At 35.5% G+C, this 27,649-nt stretch overlaps 1 long non-coding RNA gene across 1 annotated transcript; it reads left to right on the forward strand.

Moving 5' to 3' along the window:
- Positions 1-1,769: 1,769 nt before the first annotated feature.
- On the forward strand, positions 1,770-19,071 carry LOC136846394 (uncharacterized). The gene is made up of 3 exons (XR_010855366.1): positions 1,770-1,892; positions 13,975-14,170; positions 17,525-19,071. It is a non-coding gene; the product is annotated as an uncharacterized lncRNA (long non-coding RNA).
- The last annotated feature ends 8,578 nt before the right edge of the window (positions 19,072-27,649 follow it).

Consider the following 27,649-nt stretch of genomic DNA (forward strand, 5'->3'; position numbering starts at 1 on the left):
CCTTGGACTCCAGTGATGGCGGCGCTAAAGCTATTTGTGCTGCCAAATGCAAAAGGGTTGCGTCTCCCTGGAGTTTCAGTAATCGTCTTGATGCCACCTAGCATTAACATTAAAATCCAAAAAACTTTAGTGAGTGGGAAACCTGACTTTTTTTATTCGTTACTATATTTTGGGAGTGTGGAAATTGTGAAAGATTCCTCATCTGTATATACCAAGTAGCATGTAAGAATAATAATAGCATGCCATTTGACTGTTTGGGCAAATGTAATATGATCACTGGAAAATGATACAAAAAGGCATTTCATATTCTAAGAAAATGATGAAGGCAATAAAGAACTGTTGAAGAATTAGGACAACAAAAGAAGAAAAATCTTCGTCTTCGTGAACAAGTAAGTACTTTCTGAAAGCAGAGCTTTGTGAAAACTGTACTGCTCTGATGCGGTGTTCAGGTACATGAAATTATATGTATAAATGTTGTAAAAGATTGTTTTATTTGCCTTGCACTTGATATATATTTATATATATTATATATATATATATATATATATATATATATATATATATATATATATGTATATATATATATATATATATATATATATATATATATATATATATATATGTATATATATATATATATATATATATATATATATATATATATATATATATATATATATATATATATATATATATATATATATATATATATATTAGCTGTTGAAGGAATGTACAACGATGACTAGGATAATGTTGTGTAAGGAGATTTTATATCCTGTTGAAATAAACTTCTTACAAGACGATGAAATTAAAGCGATTTTTAACGTTATTTCAAGTTAGATTACGGAACTATAATCATAAAACCCCTGGGACTTGTGGCCAGGCAATTTCATGCGAAAAATTGTAAAACTGTATTCATTGTATTCATTTCTTAAAATTTCGACTAATTCATCTTATCTTAAGAGCATATACAATACGCTCATGCACTAATCGGCACCGTACTAGTATAGAGTTTTAGTGCTGAAAACCTACAGGCCTTTTATGGAAAGAACTAAGATCATACGCAGTTTTCTATTTGGACAAAACTTTTTACATTTCAAAACGTATAATTTAGTTTAGTTCGAGTAATCATTTAGTACAGAAGGCATGTTCTGTTCATGGAGTATATTTTGTACATAAGGCATATTTACTACATTGGGCACATTTTGCCCTCTCGGGTACATTTTTGCCATATCAAAGGTGGCCTGAAGGTCACTTATTGTACATGCTAGTTCAGTAACAGGTCACTGGGTTGAATGCTTTCTTCATTTCCTTCCTGATAACATTTCAAGAGCAAAATGATGATCCACAAACGACTTAATGAAATGGAACCTTAGTTTTAGTGGTCGAAAAGTTTTGTACGGTAGTTACTATATACCAAATTTACAGTCTAGATTCTGGGCTGTACTACCTAGTTGATCATTTGGCACGACTCTATCACTTCCTATTGCCTGGGTGATGTATTCATTAATTTATTCTGTGCATTCGTTCATTATAATTATTATTATTATTTTTTTTGCCATAAACAATTTACATATGTGAAATTAAAGGTGACGTCGATTCTTAGTAAGATGTCCCTGAAAATCTGCTCTGGTCTCACCAGGCAATTTCTCGTTGGAATGCCTTCCAACCAATCAAAGGATGTCTTTCAAAGCCTTTCGGCCAAAGCACAGGAGCTTCAGCCAATGAGAAAAGGTGTTAGGAAAGCTCTCCACGTTGAACATGGTGGTAGACTCTGATTGGCCAAGTGAAAATTTTCGTCAAGGCTCCTTTTGATCAGTTCTTAGACAGCAGCAGAGAAAACTGGACGGCAACACAGCTGAAACATTTCGATTTTTCGCACCAGTGCGGTTGTAAGTAAATATGCGTGTTTGTTATCTTAGTTTTGATTGATATTGAATAAATTTTTTTTTTTTTATTTACCAGGCTAATGTTCCTTTAGTTTAGTTATCGCTATTTGTTAACGTAATACTCCTAGTGAAACAGTAATGAGAGTGTTAATTTAGGGGTCTCAGAGTAGTTTAGTAGGTGAAGTATAATTATCAAGGATAAAACTTTGATGAAAAGACCAGGTTAACGTTTCTATCAGGACAGGAAGCCGTAAATGTATAAGATAAAGGGCATTTCATTGCATCAATTATGCCTCTAACAGGTTCAGTATGTGACTAGGAATTAACAGATGAGCGTTGGGAGACTATGTTAGGGTTACTGGAATCTTGTTCATCAAATCATTGACATGGAATATTTCGACAATAATTTGGTCAGTGTGGGCCTACCACTTTCTCCCTTTATAAACATGTTTAAACGCCATGTTACACCCAACACAACGCGAGTTTGCACTTATAAGGTCTATCTTGTGCAGAGTAAATTAATGAAATTTCCTTCCCCTTCCTAGTATTAAACTGACTACGCGAATTACGCAACTAAAAAAACTTCGGGTTTGTGTCATAGTGCATTGAACAGAACAACAAAATTCTCTCTCTCTCTCTCTCTCTCTCTCTCTCTCTCTCTCTCTCTCTCTCTCTCTCTCTCTCTCTCTCTCTCTCTCGTTTTGAACAATTAGTTGTATTTCAATGCTGCAACTTTTTTTTTATTTTACCAATGTACCCATTCTGATCGACTGAAGTGGAACTTTCACAAATTTCTCCCTAATTTCCTTTTTTAAACCAGAAATCAGGTGTAAATATAAACGGAAGGATTAAAAGGCTACGACAGCCCTAGTGTGGGCGTCAAATAGTGTTACAGGTGTTATGATGGCAAGTGTTACGTACCCTCATATTTCGTATGTCTATGAAAGGGGAATTTTTTAGATTAATGAACAAAAATTTTGGTGTGCTACAGACAAAAAGTAAATATCCTGCTTGTATCGGCGTAGGAACTATTTAAAGGCATTAATAGTTACAATGACGTTCCATGAATATGGCTCGTTTGTTCATCAGAATAACCGAAGAATGCTAAAAAATACGATCTAGAATAAGCTATCGAACCACCTGTGCTAAGGTTGTCCGAAGACGTTAAAAATATTTCATCTCGTGTGGAAAACTGGTGGCGAGTTTTCTTGGGTGTTGAGTAATCGACGAAGGTTGGGGGTTGGGGGGGACTGTGGTTCTGACCATGGTTTACGTGTCATGCATAGCGTCACGCGGTTAGAAAGCTTGTTAAGTACTTCTTGGACGACCCCAATTGGACGTAATATTTAAATCAGACCACCTGCGTTGTGAGACAATACTCGTGAATATTCGGTATGTTCATACACTTAAGCCGCTGGACATTAGGATTGACTGATTGATTTATGGTTAATAAACTGGGGCCGCAATTTGGTATGTTTGATGACTGGAGGGTGGACGATCAACATACCAATTTGCAGCCCTCTAGCCTCTGAGGGCGGACAGAAAAAGTGCGGACTGACAGACAAATAGCCATCTTAATAGTTTTCTTTTACAGGAAACTAAAAAAGCGTTTTACCTGCTAAACTTTAATTTGGAGCTGTTATGTATAATTGATCTTAATGATCACCAAAAACAACTACAATCTATCGAAAATGCTGCACGAAAGTACATTTCAGTTGATGGGCAAACGCTTCTAATGATGGCCAAAACCACACACAAAATGACTTAAGATTAAAGGGACCCGGGGTCGCGGTTGCCACCAAAACTAAGATCGAAAAGGTTTGTCACTTTTTGTAGCAAGTTGACTGTACACCTGTATGGTATGCCCGTAGGTTTGACTTTTTCACCGTTCTTACTGTTACTACATCCTCTTTACCATGGTGATGTATTTATTGATTTCAGTCCCGTTCGTTCATCTATTGTTATAGAATATTCATGTATTCCGAAGTTGACAATGATCCCTAGAACTTGATTCCTGAAGACATCAGTCATTGTTCGCCTTCGAAGGCCCTCCATACATTGAGAACTAAGCTCAGAAATATGCTTTCGGCCAATTGGAAATGACTTTCAAAGCTCTCCCGCTCAAGAGCTTCAGCCAGTGAGAGAAGGCGACAGAAAAGCTTTTCAGATTTGACATGGGATGTAGTTTTCTTGATTGTCAGAGCCTAGTTCCTGAGAAGGTTTCAGACACCCTTTTTTTTAAAGATTAATCAGTATAGGCATCTTAAATGAGATTCCTAGTGATAAATATACGAAAACGGTTTTGTTTTAGGACTGAAGTATTTAGCTGGTAAATAATTTTTTTTATGAAATTAAATTAAAGGGTCCATGAACAGTATGCAGTCCCAAGCAAATAGTGATGCAAGCGGGTGGCAGGTCTGGGAGATGACTGTTCGCGGCCCAATTTCTAGTGTTAATGTCATACTGTCAGCCTTGTGGGTCACAGAAATCTTGTTTGACATGTGGAAGTAGTGGCATTTTGGCAGTGAGGCGGGTCTTGTTAGGGATCAACATTTACCAGCTCAGTATGTGCCTTGTATACAATTGATTTTTCCTTTGTACATATTCTCCGAAACCTTATTAAATAGGAATCCGACGATTTTGCATTCTTACGACCCTTTGTGCGCATTTTGATTTCATAAGTGCTCTCTCTCTCTCTCTCTCTCTCTCTCTCTCTCTCTCTCTCTCTCTCTCTCTCTCTCTCTCTCTCTCTCTCTGAGAAATGTCACGAGAATAGATAATAAATGTAAGAATTTAATTCCTCAAATTGTTAATAATCCGTTTCGTTATGAATGTCGGGCACGGTAAGAATCTGTTACAAACAAGGATGCGAAAAAGTAAGCAACTCAGCACTACAGTTGAGGTAGATGTATTTGATAATTGAGAATCCGTTATGGTGCTATATATTAATTTGTTACATGGTAGTTTGATGTATGTGAAATATTAGTCATGCTATGTAAGACCAATTCAACTTCAGATATTCTTGATCAAGACGCAAGCCAATATGATTTCTAAATTATGACTCCTAATCGGGAACTCTCTTTATGGGGACATAGGAACACAGAAATTTAATTCATCCCCCACATTACAACTTACTGGTTAAAATTTTGTGTGGGGATATTCTCTGCTCCCCAGTTATTATAATATTCCAAAATTTCCAACCCTCCTTAGTGCTTCTTTATTGATATTCACTGTGTCTAGGACTTGCGGTACAAGGATACTTTGGGCTGCCCCCTTTGTAACAGATACTCCAGTAATGGCCGTAGCTTGGCCTCATGAAGTCTCTTATTTCCATGAACTAGGGACGAGAGAAGGGAGAGAGAGAGAGAGAGAGAGGGGGGTGGGTGGCGAGTTCGAAAAGACCGACCGTGTTGAACTTTCATGCGCGCTTATGTATATTTGTCTCACTTCTTAGTGTGTGTGGAAAATATTGATGACGTAGTAGCTTAAGTTTTAAAATTTTGTTGTAAAAGATTAAATTATGTAGTATTTACTTGTAAATTTTGATCAAATCCTTGACGCGACTTCTTATACATTCGCCTATTTGAGATTTCTGAGCTTATTGAGACTGCCAAAGTCTGCCGCAAGCTTGGGCTTATTGAGACCGCCAAAATCTGCTGCAGATTTGGGCTTATTGAGACTGCCAAAGTCTGCTGCAAATTTGGGCTTATCGAAGCATCCAAAGTCTGCTGCAAACTTGGGCTTATTGGGACTGCCAAAGTCTGCTGGAGATCTGGGCTTATTGAGACTGCCAAAGTCTGCTGGAGATCTGGGCTTATTGAGACTGCCAAAGTCTGCTGCAAATTTTGGCTTACCGAGGCTCCCTAAGTCTGCTGCAAATTTTGTCTTATCGAGGCTTCCAAAGTCTGCTGCAAATTTGGGCTTATTGAGACTGCCAAAGTCTACTTCAAATATGGGCTTATCGAGGCTTCCAAAGTCTGCTGCAAATTTGGGCTTATCGAGGCTTCCAAAGTCTGCTGCAAACTTGGGCTTATTGAGACTCATTGTCTGCTGCAAATTTGGGTTTATTGTGACGCCAAAGACTGCTGCGAATTTTGACTTATTATGACTGCCAAAGTTTGCTGCAAATTTGGGCTTATTGAGACTGCTAAAGTCTACTGCAAATATGGGCTTATCGAGGCTTCCAAAGTCTGATGCAAATTTGGACTTATCGAGGCTTCCAAAGTCTGCTGCAAATTTGGGCTTATCGAAGCTTCCAAAGTCTGCTGCAAACTTGGGCTTATTGAGACTGTCAAAGTCTACTGCAAATTTGGGCTTATTGAGACTGCCAAAGTCTGCTGCGAATTTTGACTTATTGTGACTGCCAACCTGCTGCAAATTTGGGCTTATTGAGACTGCTAAAGTCTACTGCAATATGGGCTTATTGAGGTTTCCAAAGTCTGCTGCAAATTTGGGCTTATCGAGGCTTCCAAAGTCTGCTGCAAACTTGGGCTTATTGAGACTGTCAAAGTCTACTGCAAATTTGGGCTTATCGAGACTGCCAAAGTCTGCTGCGAATTTTTGACTTATTGTGACTGCCAAAGCCTGCTGCAAATTTGGGCTTATTGAGACTGCTAAAGTCTACTGCAAATTTGGCCTTATTTAAACTTACAAAGTCTGCTGCAAATTTTTATCGATAGATATTTGGTTGTTGCTGACTTTGAATTTATGGCCATTCAACACAGCAAGGAACAGACCCAATGTCACGCTTACCATCAACGATCGAGAGTGTTCCTGGAATCCACCCTTCCAGCCACCTACCAAATTAAAGTCAAATGACCAAATTGACTGGATTTTTTGTTTGTTATAATAGAATCTTGTCTTGTTAGGTAGTCCTTACTACGCGCTTAACTAGCATGGATATAACCCGCAGTATCTTGAAAATTCAGATTTCTTCCTGGGTTGAAATGTATTTTTTTAACAGGAATTAATATGAAGGTGGTTAAACATTACGTATATATTGTTTTGATACTAGATAATATTTCCCTATACTGAGGTGGGTCTAGCAATTTTGTCATTACATGATACGCACGCTCATTTTGTCGTCGTAGATTTTTGACAAATGGAAGACAGTGAAAATTTTACTTTAGATATTTTGCTCTCCTGCCACTTACAGTTCAACAATCGCAAACAACAGCCACACCCACCAGTTAGTGGGAGATTTTCTTAGGATTCGCGTTTGTAACAAAGATAATCCGATTTTTATCTAAACAGGTTTATGCATTAAAGTTGCTCTCTCTCTCTCTCTCTCTCTCTCTCTCTCTCTCTCTCTCTCTCTCTCATGAAAGAGATAGAATAAAAGCCTTATGCACCAGACCACCCAGATTTATCACAAGTGACTGCACCTTCATTTTGATACACTGCAGTGTACGTTTGTAGACCTCACACTCATTCAGTAGGCCTCTCTTTTAGTTTTTATTTCACCGAAGACGCTCTGTAAGACCGACAAATTTGACTTACTCGTACGTTACCAAAGACATTTTCAAAGAATAATGTAGGGTACTCCGCCTTAACTGTCAATTCCAAACTTTCATGATACTCGGAAAATACATTAGTCGTAGGTTTTCCCAGGACGACTCAGTATTGTCATTTCCTTTAATATCAAGGGCGCGTTAACTGTGTAGTCTTGGGGCTGCAAATCTGAAGGCTCTAAATCCACCATTCGAAGCAGAATTTTGGTCAGGTAACTTGAAACTATCTGTAGTTGGTCTTACGTTGACCACATCGTTGGCTGTGTTACGCACAGCACGGTATGAGGAAACATTTATTTATTTATTTCTAAGTTTCCTCGAAAGTTTGGAAATTTTCTTGATTTTTCATCTATACTTAGACCTATGGAAGCTCAGTTTTAGCCAGATGTATTCTAGAAGACTTAAGTATTAGAAAAGAAAAATCTCGTCTGACAGTAATAACTTGTATCATAGTTCACCACCCTGTTTGTAGTGACGTAATACGTTCAGGAAGTGACACCCGTCGGTGACTCCTTAACTGTTTCTCGGTCAGTCGGGCAGGTGCTTGGTAGCCCACAGTTTTGCTCGGGATGAGTAAGACGGACATTGTCAATGACTAATTTGATTTTATTTTCCCCGTGATTCACGTCTTTGGTATTAGTGGGCAGCAAAGGTATTTATTTGCCGTTTATTCCTGTTTGATTCCCTATTCACAGTGTTAGGCGTTCTACTACCCCTGGCAGTATCTTTTGGTGTAATCTACCAATTACATATGTCAATTATATTGCACAGATAAAAATTCACACGGTTGTTTGTGCCAGGTGGTGACAAATATCAAAACTTTTCGTTAACCAAACGAAAACAGCTTTGAAATTATAGTTGGTGACTAAAATTCGTAATTTGTGCCGCTAATGATTTTGATGGAATATTCATGAGGATATTTTAGGTTAAGTGTGGTCATCAATTTTCTTTAACTAGTGTTAGTGTTATTTGACTATGAAGGGACGACTAATAGTGACCGAGAAACAGTTTTTGATATATAACTTTGTTAGAGTTTTTGTGAAAACGATATGTATATCTTGAAAACGAAAAGTTATTCTTGTGTATTTATAATATCTTATGAAGACATTGTGTCAGCAAAGGTTATTCATTGTGTATTTATATTTGGAAAAAATGTCTTTTGAATCGCGTCGTTTCGGCCGTAAGCACGTTTAGCCAAAATGACATTGTTTGACCAACCCCTTGGGGTTATAAAACATGCAATAATGGTAAATACCATAGACATTGGAACTAAACATAACGCATGTTTTTCTATTTAGTGTGAAAAATGTCTTGACCAGGTTTTGGAACGGGGTGTAAGACGACGTTGTATAAATTCAGTATTGTAAATGTGGTTATCTCAGTGCCTTTCAACTGTACTCAGTGAACGTAAGAAAATAAACTTGATTTTGCTAACCTGTTACGTGCAAGTCTGATAAGGCGGGCAGACGGGTATACCCAACTAAAAGGTGTTCCCACTTAACTAGAATTTACTCTATAACTGTTATCTGTAGGCTCTGTTTAATCTGTTGCTGAGCTTGCTGTTTGCTGAGAACTGGCTTTTTTTTTATAGGACGTGCCGCCAGATTAAACTGCTTAGGTGATAAGGCCGTCTCGATCGGACGCTTGACTTTGCTTTTCATAAAAATTTTCCACTGCGAAAGACAGAACAAGTAATTTTTTTCTGTTGCATCGCTCCCAGTAACGCAGAATCCGAGAATTCTGGATTAGCCTATGCTACCTATTTATACGGCTTTTTACAGCCTGACAAGCATTGGAATTTAATGTTTTAAAATTGAGGCTTTGTATAGCTTCTGTATAGCTTCTGTATTCGTGGCATAGTAGAAACTGTTTACAAAAATGAATAGAAGTTTCATTATTTTTAATGGTTCTCTGCTACTGGGAAGGAGTGTAAACTTCTTGGTAACAGAGAGGACAGGTATCTGTCTGCAAACAGTTATTAGTCATTGGTGGACGTAAATACTGGGAAAGGGAACCAGTAAACATCCGCTTGGACGGTGTTTTATCTCGTTCTATTTCGTCACATTTAGATTCTTGTTTACTTATCCATCTCGCGAGATGAAGTGTTTTATTTTCGTTGGATCTCTTTATTTTGTTGCACCCACTTTTTTTTTCCAACAACTTCACACTTGCTGTCCAACCTCTGTTTTAGCACTTCTTGTACTCCATCTCCTTTATTTTCTGGATCTCTTTATTTTGTTGTCCAACAACTCCAGCTCTGTTATAACTACCTCTTCCCACGGTCCTAATTGCTGAATGGCTTAAAGTGCCCTCCCACTAGGCTTGATGGTTTAAATTTCATTAACCAAAATATTCCAGTCTAAGGACTGGTCGTGAAATTCACGGTAAAGGGTAGCTGGCGATTGTGCACGCGGAATTTTCATTTGACAGAAATTTTCGACTAAGTGCTTGAATCTTTTACATTCAGTTTAGGTAAATAAACTAGAAGCAGAATCAACAAAGCACTGTTGTTGCTTTCACGTTTGAATGGAGATAATGGTGTCGAAATTAGGTATACAGTTTGATTTGCTTCATTTTTCGATGAAGAGGGAATTTAATGTCATACTGAACGTTGCTGTTATTGAAAACAGTGCTTAAGTCGATGTATATTTGCCGTTGCATTGTGAACCATCAGGACGGGAACTTTTGATCCTAAATTTAATGTTCTTGTGTATGAGGAAAGTTCAGCATTAACTGTTAAGGTGGTTTCATGGTTTTAACCTAATATTAAGGTTCAAAAATGTTTTACAGTTTTAACTGAAACTACTGTAAGTTTTTGTATCTAAATGATTTAGTTTTCTTTGCTCATCTTGTATAGAGAAATATATTACTGCTTGGTTGTTAATTGCTAATGAATTTATAAGTGTCTGGTCAAAAGTGATTATCAGGTTCTTATATTAGTTTCTGTGCTGGATATTTGTACTTATAGGAGCTAATTAGTAGTGACTTGACAGTTTTCAAGTCATGTAATTAGGCTAAACATAAATTGTAATTACTCATTAGACCAGTATCAATGTCTTTGTTGGTTGATAGTGCATCAGAAATTTATTTATAGAATTATTACAAATTTCTTAATAGACGCAGGTGCATTTCTATGTTAGAAAGTAGTGCATTATTTTTTAGGCTTCCGTTACTGTAAATGTGCAAGATATCTTGTACACATTTACTTACCGGTTGTTTCTAGATGTAAACTTATCAGGTACATTTCATTAAAGCCTGCTGTGCCGTATTTGTTCCACTGAAGCTCATATCTCTAGCGCAAGTAATTATTGCAGAAAATACCAAGAGGGCAAATTCATAATTCCTCGACATATGAGTAAAAAGTCGTATTTCGGAAAAGATAAATTCATTAAAGGTGCACTTACCAAAAGTATTAGTCGAAAGCATAATATCCTGTTTTGGTTGCTTGAAATGTAATCAGACCTCAGCTAAAATAGTTGTTTATTCAGCTGTTAGCGGAAACTGTTGGGTCATAAAATGGTTACTAGTTAGTTTTATCAGAATAGAATGTGTAAAACAATAGGCTTAATAGGTACCAAGTGATGAAACCTGCTAAAAACGACATAATTACCGCTGTAGTATCTATTTGCTTAGTGGCTACGACTTTCATGTCATGACATCAATGAGTTTGTATACTGAAAGATATTTAAAAGTTCCTAATCTCGTGGTCAATATTCTTTGAGATGATGATTACTGTGACCTTTTAGTTTCTTTTACTTTAGTGTTTTAAAAGAAATGTTTTCAAGTATGGCTGGACTAACGCACAATTCACGATCAAAGTTACAATCGTTCGCACTCAACGTAACTCGTTAAGGGTAGGTGGTAGTCCAACAAAAATTGCCCGAAAAGGCCTTAACTTTTAGTATCCTAGGGGTAATCACTATGTATGCTGTTGGATGTGATGAACAGTTAAAATGTTTAACAAGGTAAAAAATCAAATCATACTTGAGTTCAGTTAGTTATTATGAAGTGCTTTTCAGTTGGTGGATAACTTCACTATAAAAAAACAAAAGAATCCTTGCAGATAAGAATATTTCTAGCCCTCTAGGTAAAGGCTTAAGAAACTCATTTCCTGTTTATCAGTTTGATAACCTTGGTTTCGCAGATGTGCTTCGGCTATGAAACACTGGTTTAGATAGGCCTTTACTTAGATTGTTATCCTCCACTATGAGCAGTTTTGGCTTAGGCCACCATGAAAATTTTGTCCCCTGCTGTTCCTTACTGCAAGAAAAGAAGGCTGTTTTCCTGAAATATGCAGCATTTTGCGAGAGGTTAGTCATCAGATTCCAAAGACCTGACATCAAGGGGGTTGTAGTACATGATTCAGGTTCTTATCGATGTTACGCGAGTAGCTTAACTTCACCTTTCGCCTTTGCTGGTTGATTGAACTGGTCATGAATGTTGATGGTCTTTGTTTATTGAAACATTACCTAATATGAAACTACACTTAAGTGAATGATAACTTAGTTAAGTGATTAAAAATTCCTCTAGTCTCTCTACTTTCCTGCTACTAGGTAAAATGGTTTACTCTGCTACTCATTTTATTTCTGACCGAGATAACTATGTACAAGAATGAATAATCATGACGGGAGCTATTGAAGGCATGCATACTTCGAGTAACAGTAATGTAAACCAAGTTAAGCATAACAAACTGCCAAAGAAGTATAACGCTGGTGGACAGTACATATTTTATTTTAGCGTTTTGCCAATTTCTGAACTTCGTAACTCTCCAGGTACATATTGTTTTGGACTTCAGGTAAAGGCTTGTATCTGCTCATTGAAGTGGCTGAAAATCATCTCGAGTATCCAGGTAATATAAAGATATTGAAGACTCTGTCCCTTAAGCACAACTACAGTGTTTCTTTACTGGTCTTTTTTCAAGTCCCTTTCACAGGAATATTCTGCTTGTTTTCAGATCATATCGTTTCTTGGTTTACTTATGATAAATTCCATAGAGATTTTTACATCCTTTTATTTAACTTGACTTCTGCGTCAGTCCATCTGTTTGGGTCATATCCTGTAAGTCAATTTTCGACCTGTTCCCTTCGTCTGATGGACTTGCAATTTTGCATGTTTACTCAGTCCCGGTGACAATACAACCTTACATGATCAGTAGGTCAGCAGTGACCTCTAACGACCTCTCCCAGTATCTCAGGATTTGTATGAAAATCTTCGGATTTTTCATACCTTCTTTGACTCGGTAGACTAAGTTAACAACTCGACGGATTTTTCAAACTCCCTTTTGGTCGACAGGATATCACGTTCAATTTTTTTTAGTTACAGTCACAAATCGACTAGGATTGCTGTCAGAACTAAAAAGTATAAAATAAAAAAAAATTAAATTTTAAAACTAGCTTTTATTAAAATGCATTAAAATGAAAAAATAATTTTTTGAGGCACACCAGGATTTTCTTACAATGATATAATCATGTCTACAAAAATAAAAGCGTGGGCGCCAAACATGGAAGGAAGTACTACAGGAGTAAAAAATATATTTCTTTATAGCATTTCCTTCCATGTTTTGCACCCATGCTTTTATTTTTGTAGACATGATTAACTGTAAGAAAAACCTGGTGTCTCACAAAAAATATAGTTTATTTTTTAGTGCATTTTAAGAGACGTGTTTAAAATTTTTATTTTTTTTTTTCATCTCTCAAGCCTCCAAAAATAAGGAGCGACAGACTTGAGTTAATCAGGCGGTCATTACCAAGACCTGAGGTTGCTCATGAAAACCTATATAAAGCTCAACTCACTTATTGGATATCTGGTACTTGAGCATGTATTAGGCAGTACACGTCAATTCCCTACTGTTTGTAGGGAGTGTTTTTGAAGTTTTTCTGGTATCACAAATAAGACTTGCCAGCTTCTTGTTTAAGACTACAACACATCATTTGAGTTCCTCTTGACACCACATGATTTCTGAAGGCTACCTGTGTTCAGCCCATGAACTCTCACTCCTGTGGTATTTTAGCTGTGCTCAGTATGACACTTCTCCCTGAATTTAGCTTCCCTTACTATTGAATTCTATACTTTTTGTTTTTTTTTTACTTAAGTACTTTACTTACGGCAGGCTTGCCCCTTCCTCTATAGGCAGCACGCATAGCCTACTCAGTGCTTTTCAGAATAAAACAGGTGTAAATCAGTTTGGTCAGGGTAGCTTTTAACTAAAAGCAGTACAGTGCTTAATGATGTTCCTGGATATTCTGGAAAGGGAAGGTTCTTGGTTTTGCGCTTTCATTTCTCGAGAAGATCAAGTCTCCAAATACTGTCTGTTTAATCCCCCTGTTAGCGATAGGATCAGATTAGGTTATGATCAAACTAGGATAGGATCAGATTTAACTAAGCCTTGACTGACGAAATACTTGGTACCAAGTTTTTTTATCGCATTTAAATAGTCGCTTATTTTCAAAGCTGTACTGTTTACGGCCAGGAGGTATGCAGATGAGTTGTTTTCGGTTCATTCAGATTAGTTTTAGGCCATTTCGTATATTCAAGTAAGATTGCTTTCTACATGTAGATTTTGTTTGTGTTTGTAGGTTCCCTACTGCCGTCGCTGTGAGGCTGTCACTCAAGGACTTTTCCATCACAAGAACTGCAAGATGGAAAAACAAGAACAAGAGAGACAAATGCTGCTGATAAAATCTTCAAAGATTTATATCGAATGTGCTAAGGTGACGTCGCTGACAAAGAGAATTTGAGAGTATCTCGAAGAAAAGAACTTAGAGATCAGATGTAAGTAAAATTTTCATTTGACAAAAGATCATACAAATCGGCGGTAAGTATATTAAGGAAAAAGAGGAGAGAATCAAATCAGAAATAAAGTCCCAGTGGAAATCAAGAAGTACAAATAACCATAAGAGGCTCTTACAGGAAAAATTTCAGAGAGTATGGTGGTTCGCCTTAAAAAAAAAAATAAAACACGGTAATTGTGGCACTCACTTTACCGGCAGATACTGAAACTTGGAGCTACAGTAAGGGTTAGGAGTTGGAGGAACTGGAAAATGTGAATTTTTTTTATGCATGGTTTTGAGTAACCACAATATACTCTTTACCGGGCCTTATGGCAGAATGAAAATAATACTGCCTTTCTCAAGCACAACAGAGTATCAAGAAAAACAGATATTACCCCGCAACATAAAAAAACTATAAAAGTAACATTAGAAGACCAGCTTTAAGCTTCAGAGGGAAATTGCTGCGCTGCGCATTATGAAAAGATATGTATAGAAATATCGACAGGAATTATGAAGAAAGAAAAGATAAATTGAAGGGGAAATTAATAGGGATATTGACAAGCCTTAGAAATAGAAAAATGTGTAAAAACTTTGATTTACTGTAGGAAGTGGAAAGAGCCAGATTCTTAAAATAACTTGGAAATGAACGGTGCGGTGGGGATAATAAAACAAAAACTGCGCGTAGTTAAGTTTGAAATAAAATTTTAAGGGAAACTGAGGTGTGGCTAGCGACATACTGGTAAGAGGAGGATGACCCCAAAAAAGATCTTATCTACGAGTATATAAGAAAGGCAGTGAAATGTGTCAAGGGCGAATTAAGTAAATTTATTCATTTAATACTTGAGCTCTATAAGAAAACTTTTAATGGAGGAGTTAATTAAAATGAAAATGTTAAAAATAACCGGTGTGAAACTGTATTCCTCAAAGTAATATGTAATGACAGTAACGCTAAACTATGTTAGTCACAATTACGTAATGGCTGCTTCAGGTGATTTACAGTTCACACTCCAAAGCTTTTGACAGTCACAAACATAAACAAATGACGCCAGTGATTTGTTAGTGTCGTGGTGAAGGCAGGGATTAGATAATCGGAAACGGTATTTTATCATCAATGTATTGTCTTATCATCGCATGAATTACTTCTCTCAATTTAATATCAGTATGACACCGATATTATGACGATGGCATACCCAAAGAAACTGATTCAGTAGTAACAAGAACTATCAAAGGAATGACTTGCCGAAAGGGGTCAACCGAGTAAAGGAAGAAAGGAATACACTTATTTCAATAACGTTTTGCAGAGAGAGAGAGAGAGAGAGGGAAAAAAGTATAGACATCACTATAGAAGGGGTTTTACTACTATAGTTATGAGAATATGGTGTTTCAAATTTTAGTGAATTGTGCGTTATGAGCGGAAACGGTTCTTTAATTATCGTTGCTCTCATTTGACAAAAGTTCTTTGATTGTTTAGCGACTTGAGTTCCACCGGCAGCGTTCCATCACCTTCGTGTTTGCTCTACACCCGGGCGTTTGTCGCTACTTCGTGGAGTTGCCAGTTGTCTCCTAAATCACGCTTAGCTCACCGCGAACTGTACCGAAATACATGACGGGAAGTGTGCTTAGATTTTTTCTGCATATGTCCCAGAAGGATAGTTTGTGTGCCTGCTGGTGAGTTTGTGGAGCTGTGAGGGAACAGGAACCAGAACCACAGGTACGGTTGATGAAAAAAAAATTAATACAAAACAAGAACCTGTAGCTTAAAGGTCAGTTACATGACGATCTCATTAAGTTTGTGTTTAGTTTACAGAAAGAGGAAAAGAGTTGACATCACTGAGTTTCCACCACTGGTAAAGACATTGCAGGTGCTTCTGGCGAGATAAAAAGCCTGGTCTCTCTTCAGAAAAGTATATGAAATACAGCTGATCATCGAAAACACTTTTAAATGAGAGCATGGTCTTTTCATCATTCTTAATTGAGAAACAAAAATTTCGAGAGACGAAAACACTGGAATATATATATATATATATATATATATATATATATATATATATATATATATTATATATATTATATATATTATATATTATATATTATTATATATTATATATTATATATTAATATATATATATCATATATTATTATATATGTATATATATATATATATATATTATATATATATATTATATATATATATATATTATATATTATATATTATATATTATATATTATATATTATATATATATTATATATATATATTATATATTATATATATGTTATATGTTATATGTTATATGTTATATGTTATATGTTATATGTTATATATATATATATATATATATATATATATATATATATATATATATATATATATTATATATATATATATATATATATATATATATTATATATATATATATATATATATATATATATATATATATATATATATATATATATATATATATATTGCAATCCATCCATGTTGCAGAAAAGATATTAGAAAAAAGTCTTTTGAGGACATGGCTTCCCAGGCTATTCAGTAAAATGCTTCGGGAGTTAAGGTGATGAGAAAACAACAGCAGTATCAAAGAGGATTATGGCACGAAGAGCTGACAACTAAAGGACAACTGACAAAGGGACCAGAGCTTGCTATATGAGTCTCTTGAAAAGTAAATGATGAAGAGACAACGAAACCTACGTGAGTATAAGTGTATTGATGTGTTTATATGAAGTACTCTTATAGATTCTTGGGGGACTGTGTTCAGAAAGTTGAGAAGTAGGATTAGGAAACAGTAAACACTTTAGTATCACTAAAAGAAACAATAATTTAAAGGTGGTGTTTATAGTTTAGCACAATTCTTAATGCACGTAGAATTTCTGGAGTGGTACAAAGACGAATGTGGACTTTGAAGGTAATCGTGAGAATGATACAATGATAGTTTGATTCTGGTTGTGGACTGTTCAAAGAGAAGGAACTGCCTGTACTTGTATAAGAATTATTGAAGTAAAGTAACTTCTTCAAGGATTGAGTTTCTGTACATAAAAATAACTGACCGAGACCACTTGGGGAAAATGTAGAATTTTGGTTTTTAATCGGTTGATGAAAACTAACAGACTGAATAAATCTAAAAGAATTGTTTGCACAGAAATCTCTTGTCACCCAAGATACTCATAAAAACCGCTTTTGATTACAGAAACCAGAATGTAAAAATTCATTATGAGCATGTGTGATCTAGACCGTGCAGCTAGCTTTTGCAAGTAAGACTTGTTTAAACTGCAGAGGATTTTATAGCATTTACAGTTTATAACAATGTACTGAAGCATCTTTATCAGCATCTGATTATCTTTCTTCAGGCAAGTTATCTTGGGAAATGACAGTCAGTATGCAGAACTGGAGGGTGAGGAGTCCTACACTTGACACAGTATATTGCAGAGCGCCGTGATCTGTTTTTGTCTGGATTCACAGCTTTTAAAGGTGAGACGCTGATGAAATGAGAGCTGTTTTGCTGATTTTTTTTTTTTTTGTTTTGTTTTGCTGATTTAGTGTAAATGTGAGGTCTTTTAAAGAATGCCCATGACCGTATAGAGTAGAGTCTGACGCAGCATGTAGTACTTTTTTTTCTTATCAGAGCCAGCTGAAATTACATACTGGTTGTGCAAAGTTTGTTGCTGTTCTTATAAAAGTATTTGGGACCTGATTGTTGCGTATGAGTAATTAATCTGTAATAAATTGTATTTGTATAACTGTTAGGTCAAAATTTAGCAAATATAAGGACTGCATAAAATGCATATTAAAGTGTTAATGTGATAAGCGTAAACTTGAAGTGTATGTATTTCACACGCGAGAAGTTTATAATGGAAGGATCCAGGGAAGTCTGGTCAAGATTTTTAGAGGCGAATGTGGTCTACAAAACTTCTTTATTGATGACTTCAGTATTCCTAAAATGTTGTACTAGGATCTTTTAGTAATGTTGAATCAATTAATTTCACAGCATTTTAGTATAAGAATAAGATTTTATTTCAGTGGACAAAATAAAAATTTAATATTGGTACAAAAATTGAGTACAATATCATATAGGAAACAGTTCACCTTGTAAGTTGAAATAACCATCAGCAATTTATGTGGGAATTTGCTTGTTTCGAAGTGGGATGTAATAGGGGCGTAAACAGCTATCGGGCACTATATCTTGTTAGACATTCAACCCCCAGTGGGGTAGTCATGTAGGGATTCCAAATGTGAAATCCAGGTAGCTTGACATAGATGTGAATCATTATTCTAGAAGAGGGAGAATTTAGGATATTTTCTCAAGCTTGAAATTCTGAATTTTTCTGGAAAGTCATAGAGCCACATAAGCTTAAACAGTGAACAAAGTAAAACTATTGAGTAGGTATGTAAAAATGCTCCCAAAATTGTCAAATGAACCATATTCACATGGGTGAAATAGACGTGAAATTGTTGGATATGGAAGCTCACAGATTCAAATTTCATTTTGGTCAAAGTCATAGGAAGGAGGTAAGTATGCAAATGCTGTTGAAAACATGGAATAGCAACGATATTCTGGAAGGATAATTTATATGTAAGATTTAAATGCACCATCTGGAAACACTGTCTTAATTGAAATTTTATTTCTCAACCAAAATGAAAACTTGTTCTTTCTCCGTGCGTGGTTTCTCAGTACAAGTTTTTAGCTAGTTTGTTTCGGTACTTGTACTTATCTACTTATCTGCTTTTCAAAGTGGAGCTTTATCAGTAAGCTTTTGTCCTGAGATGAAGGATCTCTCTCCTCCTCAGGCCTCAATTCTTTGTCTTTCTTGACTATGATTTTCAGGAAAATGTTGAGGTACAGGACAATCTTACCGAATCAGCTTGAAGCCTATACAGTACCAGTGAAGTATTTTTGATGCTCGGTGGGTTTTTATCAATCAGGTTACATTGTTACTTGAATACCTTAGATGTTCTGAGAAATTTTGTTTTTATTAAAGTGTAAAGAGAGAGGTGGACCATAACTAAGTTGTTACGAAAATAATTGGAAAATTCTTTGTTTGTGAAATTTGGTTGATTTTAAATGCACATTTCTGAGTTCATTAAACATTTAAAAACATTGGTGTTTTTCAGAGAAATTATCATTATTAAAGATATAATTTTCACTTTATTGTTGACATAGCTTCATAGAAAATGTCAACAACCAAAAGTTCTGATTTTTAATACGGTTGGCTGAAAACTTTCGAGTGGTGAAAAGGTGATGTAAAAGGAAAAGTTTTTTTTGGGACAATAGTAGCATCCAGAGCCTAAATATATTTAGAAAAAATATTGGAAATGCATCTGGTCTTGCGTAATTAATACTGAGGGACAACATTTTTATTGCAGACTGCGAAGTGAATTTGAAATTAGTCGGCTTCAGGGTACCCTTTACATGAAGGATGCTGTTCTGATGTTGAAGGTGAGGTGTCTTAGAAATTAAAAACTTTGTGATACATAAAATTTTGGCTTTTGAGACCAATAATGGTGATTTTAGAGAGGTTATTTGGTAGTTTTTAGAGAGGTTATTTGGTAGTTTTTAGAGAGTTTATTTGGTAGTTTTTAGAGAGTTTATTTGGTAGTTTTTAGAGAGTTTATTTGGTAGTATAATGTTTTCTTAAAATATAAACTGTCGTCTGTAAAATTAGCTTTCAAGAAAATTTGCTTAGATTCCTAACAGAATCAAGAGATTTCTTATATCTTTCAAAAGTAAGGCCTTGAACTTGGAGAAGATGTAATAAGTCGATTCATTTTAGGTGTCCAATTCAAGCAGTTGGAGATTACACTCACTTTAGAGTATTGTCCTTGGCATACCTTCATAACAATAGTCCTTTCAAACACTCAGCCCTCGTACCCCTGACTCAGGCCCTTGTTGTGAATTGTGAACATCAGAGAGGAGCTAACTAAATCTAATTTTCATAACTAGGATTTATGCAATTGCTCTACAGTATCCAGGATTGAATGGCCATATTGAATGATCATAATCAGTTGATGAACTCAGCTTGGCATCAAATAGGACTGCAGTACCTCCAATATGGGGCGTGTAAGTAGGAGTATAAACGTCTAGAATTGTGGCTGTAGTCTCGTTAAGGTAATGTAATGATGATGTAGGACTTACCAGATGATGGTATGATTTCTCTTTTGCAGATTTAAAGATAGTCCCAGAGCTTATAATCTTTATTCACCTCAAATGCAGATTTGGAACAGACCACTGGCCACAGTTCCTTCGCAGATTTGAGGTAGAAATCCAATCCATGTTATCAGAGGAAAGCCTATTATAGTTTTCGTTTTTTATGGCATACTTTAAGATTCTGCAACATTTCATCACTACAGCTGTTTGAATCTTCTGTAGATTTCTACTTGTACAATAAGAAATATTATTGTTCTTAGTTCTTATGTAACAGTCACTTCATATATCCTGAAATATTAATCATGAAAGTAATGTTCTGGAAGCAATGAATAGAATGGTCTAAATTCGCTCTTTTAGAAGTTAATGTAATAGATAATTTGTCTCATAAATCTTGATCTTAGTGTATTGGAAGATTTAGAATAATTGTTGATCCAGATTAGTGCCCATGGGCAAAACAAGCATATGTGAATACTGTACTATCCACTATACTACCTGAAAGGGTTCGGAGTTGAGCGAAAGGTTTATCGATGACTGAGAGAGATAGGGTAATAGCAATAATGATGACGATGATAGTGATAATCAAAGAACGCATTGATGTACAGTAATTATGTCCCTCATTCCTTAAAAGTACAAAGGAATCTTTTTCGTTTCATATTCTCGTATAACCGGTTAGTTTTTCAAGAATCAGAGATACTGAATTGGTTCGGGTTATTCAGGTGCTTTGTTTTTAAAACTGGCAGCTAAAAAAATCGTTGGACAACACAAGGTGTTACTGGAGAAAAGAAGTCTTCAAACTCGTATTAGTCATTTAAGGAACATTCAGTTAAAGAGAACGGACTGAGCTGGAAAGCAAAGGTTTGATGTCATACTGTGTTGCTCAGACTAAGGCTTATTACCAATGTTTTCAAACCAGTGCAACCTGCACCGATTATGGAAACGCCTTACTTGTGCCCAGATACGTGTAAAGGACTAGGCAAGATTGGGACCTTATCATTTGCCTAATACAAACTGAAAATCGTAGAATAAGGTTTCCTTGGATAGAAATTCTTGGTGTTGAGTCTAAAGTACAGATTTGTGTCAGAATATTTTACTGGAACTCAAAAATAGCGCAATTCAAATTTTTGGACTGTGGACTAAGCCGAAACTATTAGTTTTCCCACTTTGAAGTTTGTGGATTATCAGTACCAACACCTCTTAGAATATTATTAAAAAGATAGTTAATTTGATTAAGGAAAAGAAATTGCAATAGAAAAATGAGACTTGTAAGTAGAGCTCTTTAGTACTCATAACTTTTGTATAAAATAAGTCTTAGTACTGTATTGTGATCACTTCAACCTCGATGACTAGTCTGATAATCCTCCAGTATTCATAGGTCAGTTTTAGTGTTATGATTAACTGGTTTGGTTTTTGACAATTTCCTTGTGAGAGTAAGTTAGTGAGAGCAATAGTTGGCTTTCTGCTGAAAATGGCAGAGCTAACTAGGGGAGTACATAGAAGATTTCAGACTTACCAGAGAGGGTTGGAGCACTGTTAGAACTAAATTTAATAGATTTTAGTAGATAACATAAAAGTGGCTTAATTTATAACCAGGACAAAGTAGCAGCAATAATAATAATAATAATAATAATAATAATAATAATAATAAAATAATAATAAATAATAATAATAATAATATAGCTTTATTTTGCTGAGTTTACAATAAGAAGCCTCTGCCACTTTTTTAAAACGGGAATTTGTATTGAAATCCTTTATTTTTCACCACAATAAGAGTTCCTGGAGCGTTAACTAAACAGAATTTCAGTAATGTGTCCTTGATACAACGCTGCAAATGTTCAGTGTAAGTCAAAGTGCCTGTCTCATGTGTGCTCTTCTCAATATAGGTGGCCAAAGTATAGGATACTTTGCTCCTGGCTATAAAACCAAATGTCTTTTATTTCACTAAATTGTAAGCTAAAGAATTCCAGTGTTATATGATGTGACTGACTTCTTCCTCGTCTCTTCAGAAAATCGACTACTTGCAAGAGCATGAATGTGACAAGTTAAGAAAATCGGCCGTTGAAGAACATTCATTTTAAGAGGCTGCTTCGTTGTTTGTATCAGATCTCCTAAAATTTGTAAGAATTTGGTGGTTAACAAATGACAACTATTAGCAATGAAGGAGAAGCGGCAGGAAAAATTATCCCACTACAAAATTGTTAGAAAGGTTCATACATTGGTATACGAAACCATCGTTTTCATCCTTTCATAATTTAAACTAGGAAAGGTTGAGTTTATGTTGTCCATGTTAGTTTATTAGGGCCATAATAGTGCCTATTTTCAGCATTTGGTATTGTAGTTCCAAAGTCAAAACTTTGGTTTCTAAGCATACGGGAGAGTTCTGTATATATTAGGATACATCTTTAACTTGGATTTTTTTTTATGAATTAAGTATAGTCTATCCACTGCCCTGTAAGTTCCGACGTTTACAGCTTAATTAGATCAATAATAGTTATCAGGTAGAACATTTCATGGTACATAGATGTTTTTTACTTAAAACTGTTTTAATATCAGCCATCAAGAAATTCAAGATGCTTCAGTTTGTGCTAATTTGAGTAACATTTTTATCAATTGTATACCAGTTAATTAGGGTGTCATGCTTACATTTTGACTTTTATTTTGACTTTTACATAGGGTAGTCTAGCATGTTTAAAGATCATTTTTTTACATGATTAATATCACTTGTTAGGAAACCGGTTACAGAATTTTTCATTATACATAGTCACCTATAGCTCTTGGATTTGATGTTGTAACCAATTTAGTTTGGTACATAGCTTTCTATACTAGTTTTTATGAAGTTAATAACAGGCCATTTTGGTTATTTTCGGGTACTTAACTGAAATTCACCTGATTAATAGTTAGTAGTACATTACAGTAGTTAGAAGCGATAAGTTTAACTGACTTTATAATTTTTTTTTTTTTTTTGCAGTCAGGATTAGGAATAGTATTGTGGCATAAAACCAGCTAGGTATTACTTTAGTGGAATAGCTAACATTTTCTGCTTAAGTGCCGATTATAACTGATAGCTTTCTTCGATTCAAAGCTTCTCTTAAACTTTTCGTAGCCTTAAAACCCAATTTTTTCCAGTTAATGAATTACCTCTGAGTTAAATTAGTTAAGCATTGTTATTTATGCTTAGAGGCAGGTTACGTAAAGTCTAGTTTTAATTAAAGATACCACAAATATAGGTATATACAATTATACATTTCAGGATATGATATATTTGAGAATAAGATTTCATTACTGTATTTTTATCGCAAATCTGTTGACAAATGGAAACCTCGCCATAATTTTCAAGTTGTAAAACGTTGCTTAGATATTTTCTACAAGTTCGTGAAAATAATGAATATTGTTGAATATCAAAAATAATTTGATTTAAAATGAATATTGTTAAGGACTGCTGAATATCTTATCAGGAGCGCTATTGTCATGGCATCTGCATATTTCAAGACACTGCTGACTTGTGAAACTTCCAAATTGACATTGTTTCCTTTGTACATATGTTTTAACAAGCAAACTCAAATTGTGTTACTTGAAGGGGAGTTAGGAATCACTAAAAATGATAATGTAAATAAATGAATTAGTCATACTTAAACTGAATGTGTCACACAGAGGGGATGGGGGTAAAGTTCCTTTAATTCTATGACTAATAAGAGAACTTAAATTGAAATTGCTTTCAAGAGTTACTATCGTTAAGAAAGGTATCTTAGGTATATATATAAACTCAGAAGTGTTCTGTTTACTTCAGTTCTGCATTATCAACAAAGATTTTTGTGGTGCATGATTTAATAAGCAAAGGCTAATATGACTAAGGTTTATGCTACCTAACGTTACGTTGATAGGTAGAATTTCTTTAGGATCAACATTTGGGAAACTAGTCAGTATTTTTTTTCGCTAATACAGTAAATATTTTCAGACTTGTGTGATAAAAGAAATTTAATTTCCGAATAGACTTCTTGGCTGTTTGCGAAGTTGTGGCTTAAAGAAGACATTACAATTAAGATGTGTAACTTGGAGTAAATAAGAACTTGGGCAGTGAAGAGGTAGGATATTAAAGGGGTTTGATGGAAAGTAAAAGGAAAATAAGAGGTAGGGTAACTGGAGGAGTTTGATGGAAAGTAAAAGGACAGTAGAGGTGGAATAACTGGAGGAGTATGATGGAAAGTAAAAGGATAGTAGAGGCGGGGTAACTGGGGGAGTTTGATGGAAAGTAAAAGGAAAGTAGAGGTAGGATAACTGAGGAAGTTTGATGGAAAGTAAAAGGAAAGTAGAGGTGGGATGACTGAAGGATTTTGATGGAAAGTAAAGGAAATTTTGATGGACGGAGTTTAAAAAGGATAGGATAGCTGAAGAGTTTGATGGAAAGTAAAAAGGAAAAAATAAGAGAAAGTAGAGATAGGATAACTGAAGGAGTTTGATGGAAAGTAAAAGGAAAGTAGAGGTAGGAATAACTAGAGAAGTTTGATGGAAAGTAAAAGGAAAGTAGAGGTGGGATGACTGAAGGATTTTGATGGAAAGTAAAAGGAAAGTAGAGGTAGGATAACTGAAGGAGTTTAATGGAAAGTAAAAGGAAAATAGAGACAGGATAGCTGAAGGAATTTGATGGAAAGTAAAAGGAAAGTAGAGGTAGGATAACTGAAGGAGTTTGATGGAAAGTAAAAGGAAAGTAGAGGTAGGATAACTGAAGAATTTTGATGGAAAGTAAAAGGAAAGTAGAGGTAGGATAACTGAAGGAGTTTTTTGAAAATGGTTTGATGGAAAGCTAAGGTTTAGGAAAGTAAAAAGAAAGTAAATGTAGAATAACTGGAGGAGTTTGATGGAAAGTAAAGGAAATTATTTGAGGAGTTTAATGAGAGTAAAAAGAAAGTAGAGGTAGGATAACTGAAGAATTTTGATGGAAAGTAAAAGGAAAGTAGGGATAGGATAACTGAAGGAGTTTAATGGAAAGTAAAAGGAAAGCAGAGGTAAGATAACTGAAGAGGTTTGAATGAAAGATAACTAGGATAAGAAGGTTTTATGGAAAGTAAAAGGAAAGTAAATGTAGGATGACTGAAAGAGGTTTGATGGAAAGTAAAAGGAAAGTAGAGGTAGGATAACTGAAGAGGTTTGATGGAAAGTAAAAGGAAAGTAGAGGTAAGATAACTGAAGAGGTTTGAATGAAAGTAAAAGGAAAGTAGAGGTAGGATAACTGAAGAGGTTTGATGGAAAGTAAAAGGAAAGTAGAGGTAGGATAACTGAAGAGGTTTGATGGAAAGTAAAAGGAAAATAGATGTAGGATGACTGGAGGAGTTTGATGGAAAGTAGAAGGAAAGTAGAGGTAGGATAACTGAAGGAGTTTGATGGAAAGTAAAAGGAAAGCAGAGGTAGGATAACTGAAGGAGTTTGATGGAAAGTAAAAGGAAAGTAGAGGTAGGATAACCGAAGAGGTTTTATGGAAAGTAAAAGGAAAGTAGAGGTAGGATAATTGAAGAGGTTTTATGGAAAGTAAAAGGAAAGTAGATGTAGGGTGACTGGAGGAGTTTGATGGAAAGTAAAAGGAAAGAAGAGGTAGGATAACTGAAGGAGTTTGATGGAAAGTAAAAGAAAAGGTAATTATACGCACACTTACCCCCAAGAAAGACCCTTTGAAGTCCTTCAAGAAAGTATCCATATTATGTTCAGGTAATTTCAGAGCACCAATAAATTGTGACTAGTAATTAGAATTGATATATTGACAGGAGTATGTCTCTGCTCATTGCCAAATAATTTGAGTCAATGCTTGTTATACTTTAACAAAGTTATATTTCATGACAGCAGCATCATTACCGTAAATTGTCTGAGAAATGAAAGTTCATTTTATAGCTCCCGATGCTGCAGTTTCTTGACATATGGGGATGATTATTATTATTATATTTTTTTGTAGGTTTAAGTAGAAATTATCTTTGTGAATGTTGGCATGTTTAATGCAGTTCTAACTGAACTTTATTTATATGATATTTCCATTAGCTCTTATTCTGATAAAAACGGGTTTTCTAAGTTTAAATCTTAGAATAATTATGTAATATTGAATTGTACCTTAATTTTGTTGTACTAGGACTTCTGTAGTTCAGCTTTGTGCTCAGTTCTCATCTTGTTCCTTAACCTTATTAAACTAGAAGAGGGTAATTAGGGCCTTTTCAGAATTCTCATATCAGTAAAAGAGGCCTGAAAAGAAAATTAACCCCAGTAGCAACAAATAATGCTTCCAAATTTTTCCAATTGGCCCACGTCTACAGAAGCTCTCTCTCTCTCTCTCTCTCTCTCTACCATACACAGATATCTCTCTCTCTCTCTCTCTCTCTACCATACACAGATATACTGAGGTCTCTCTCTCTCTCTCTCTCTCTCTCTCTCTCTCTCTCTCTACCATCAGATATCTCTCTCTCTCTCTCTCTACTCTCTCTCTCTCTCTCTCTCTCTCTCTCTCTCTCTACCTCTCAGATATCTCTCTCTCTCTCTCTCTCTCTCTCTCTCTCTCTCTCTCACACACACACACACACACACACACACACACACACACACACACACACACAGATATACTGAGCTTCTCTCTCTCTCTCTCTCTCTCTCTCTCTCTCTCTCTCTCTCTCTAAGCATTATGCTCAAGTAACCCCGCACACTTCACACTTCGAAACTTCTTTTATGTGACGTCTATACATGCTCTGCTTAAGATCTCTCTCTCTCTCTCTCTCTCTCTCTCTCTCTCTCTCTCTCTCTCTCTCTCTCTCTCTCTCTCTCTTTTTCTGAGCACTATGCTCAAGTAACCCCTCACACTTCACACTTCGAAACTAACTTATGTGACTTCTATACATATTCCGCTTAAGCTGACCTATGTAATTTACATACTTCACATGCGTTGCTGGAGGCGCCCCGTGTATGTTAAACGCTTTTGTGAAGCTCATGCTGATACTTCGACACACACACACAGGTCTCACTGCTGGCGGTCTTGGGTTTTCAGTATGTCCATAATAACAGTAATCAGGGTATTCAAGTGTGGTAAACTTTTGGGTGCAACCTCATGCTTATGCCGTTATTTTTTCATTGCAAATTTTAAAAGTTTTGTACTGTGAATTCTGCACAGTTTCGTTTCATGATCTTAGCAATTTTTCATGCTGTCATAGTTTGAGAAAGAAGGCTTCTTGCTCTCAGTGCTGAGGACGAAATGAGAACTTGAGCAATGTTGAAACATAAATCTGTAAACCAAGCAGTTCAGAACATGAATCCCTGTGTGCATTATCGTTCATTATCAAAGAGACGTCAGTTGAAGTACAGAAGT

The sequence above is a fragment of the Macrobrachium rosenbergii genome, chromosome 15 (assembly GCF_040412425.1).
Source record: "Macrobrachium rosenbergii isolate ZJJX-2024 chromosome 15, ASM4041242v1, whole genome shotgun sequence".
Lineage (NCBI taxonomy): Eukaryota > Metazoa > Arthropoda > Malacostraca > Decapoda > Palaemonidae > Macrobrachium > Macrobrachium rosenbergii.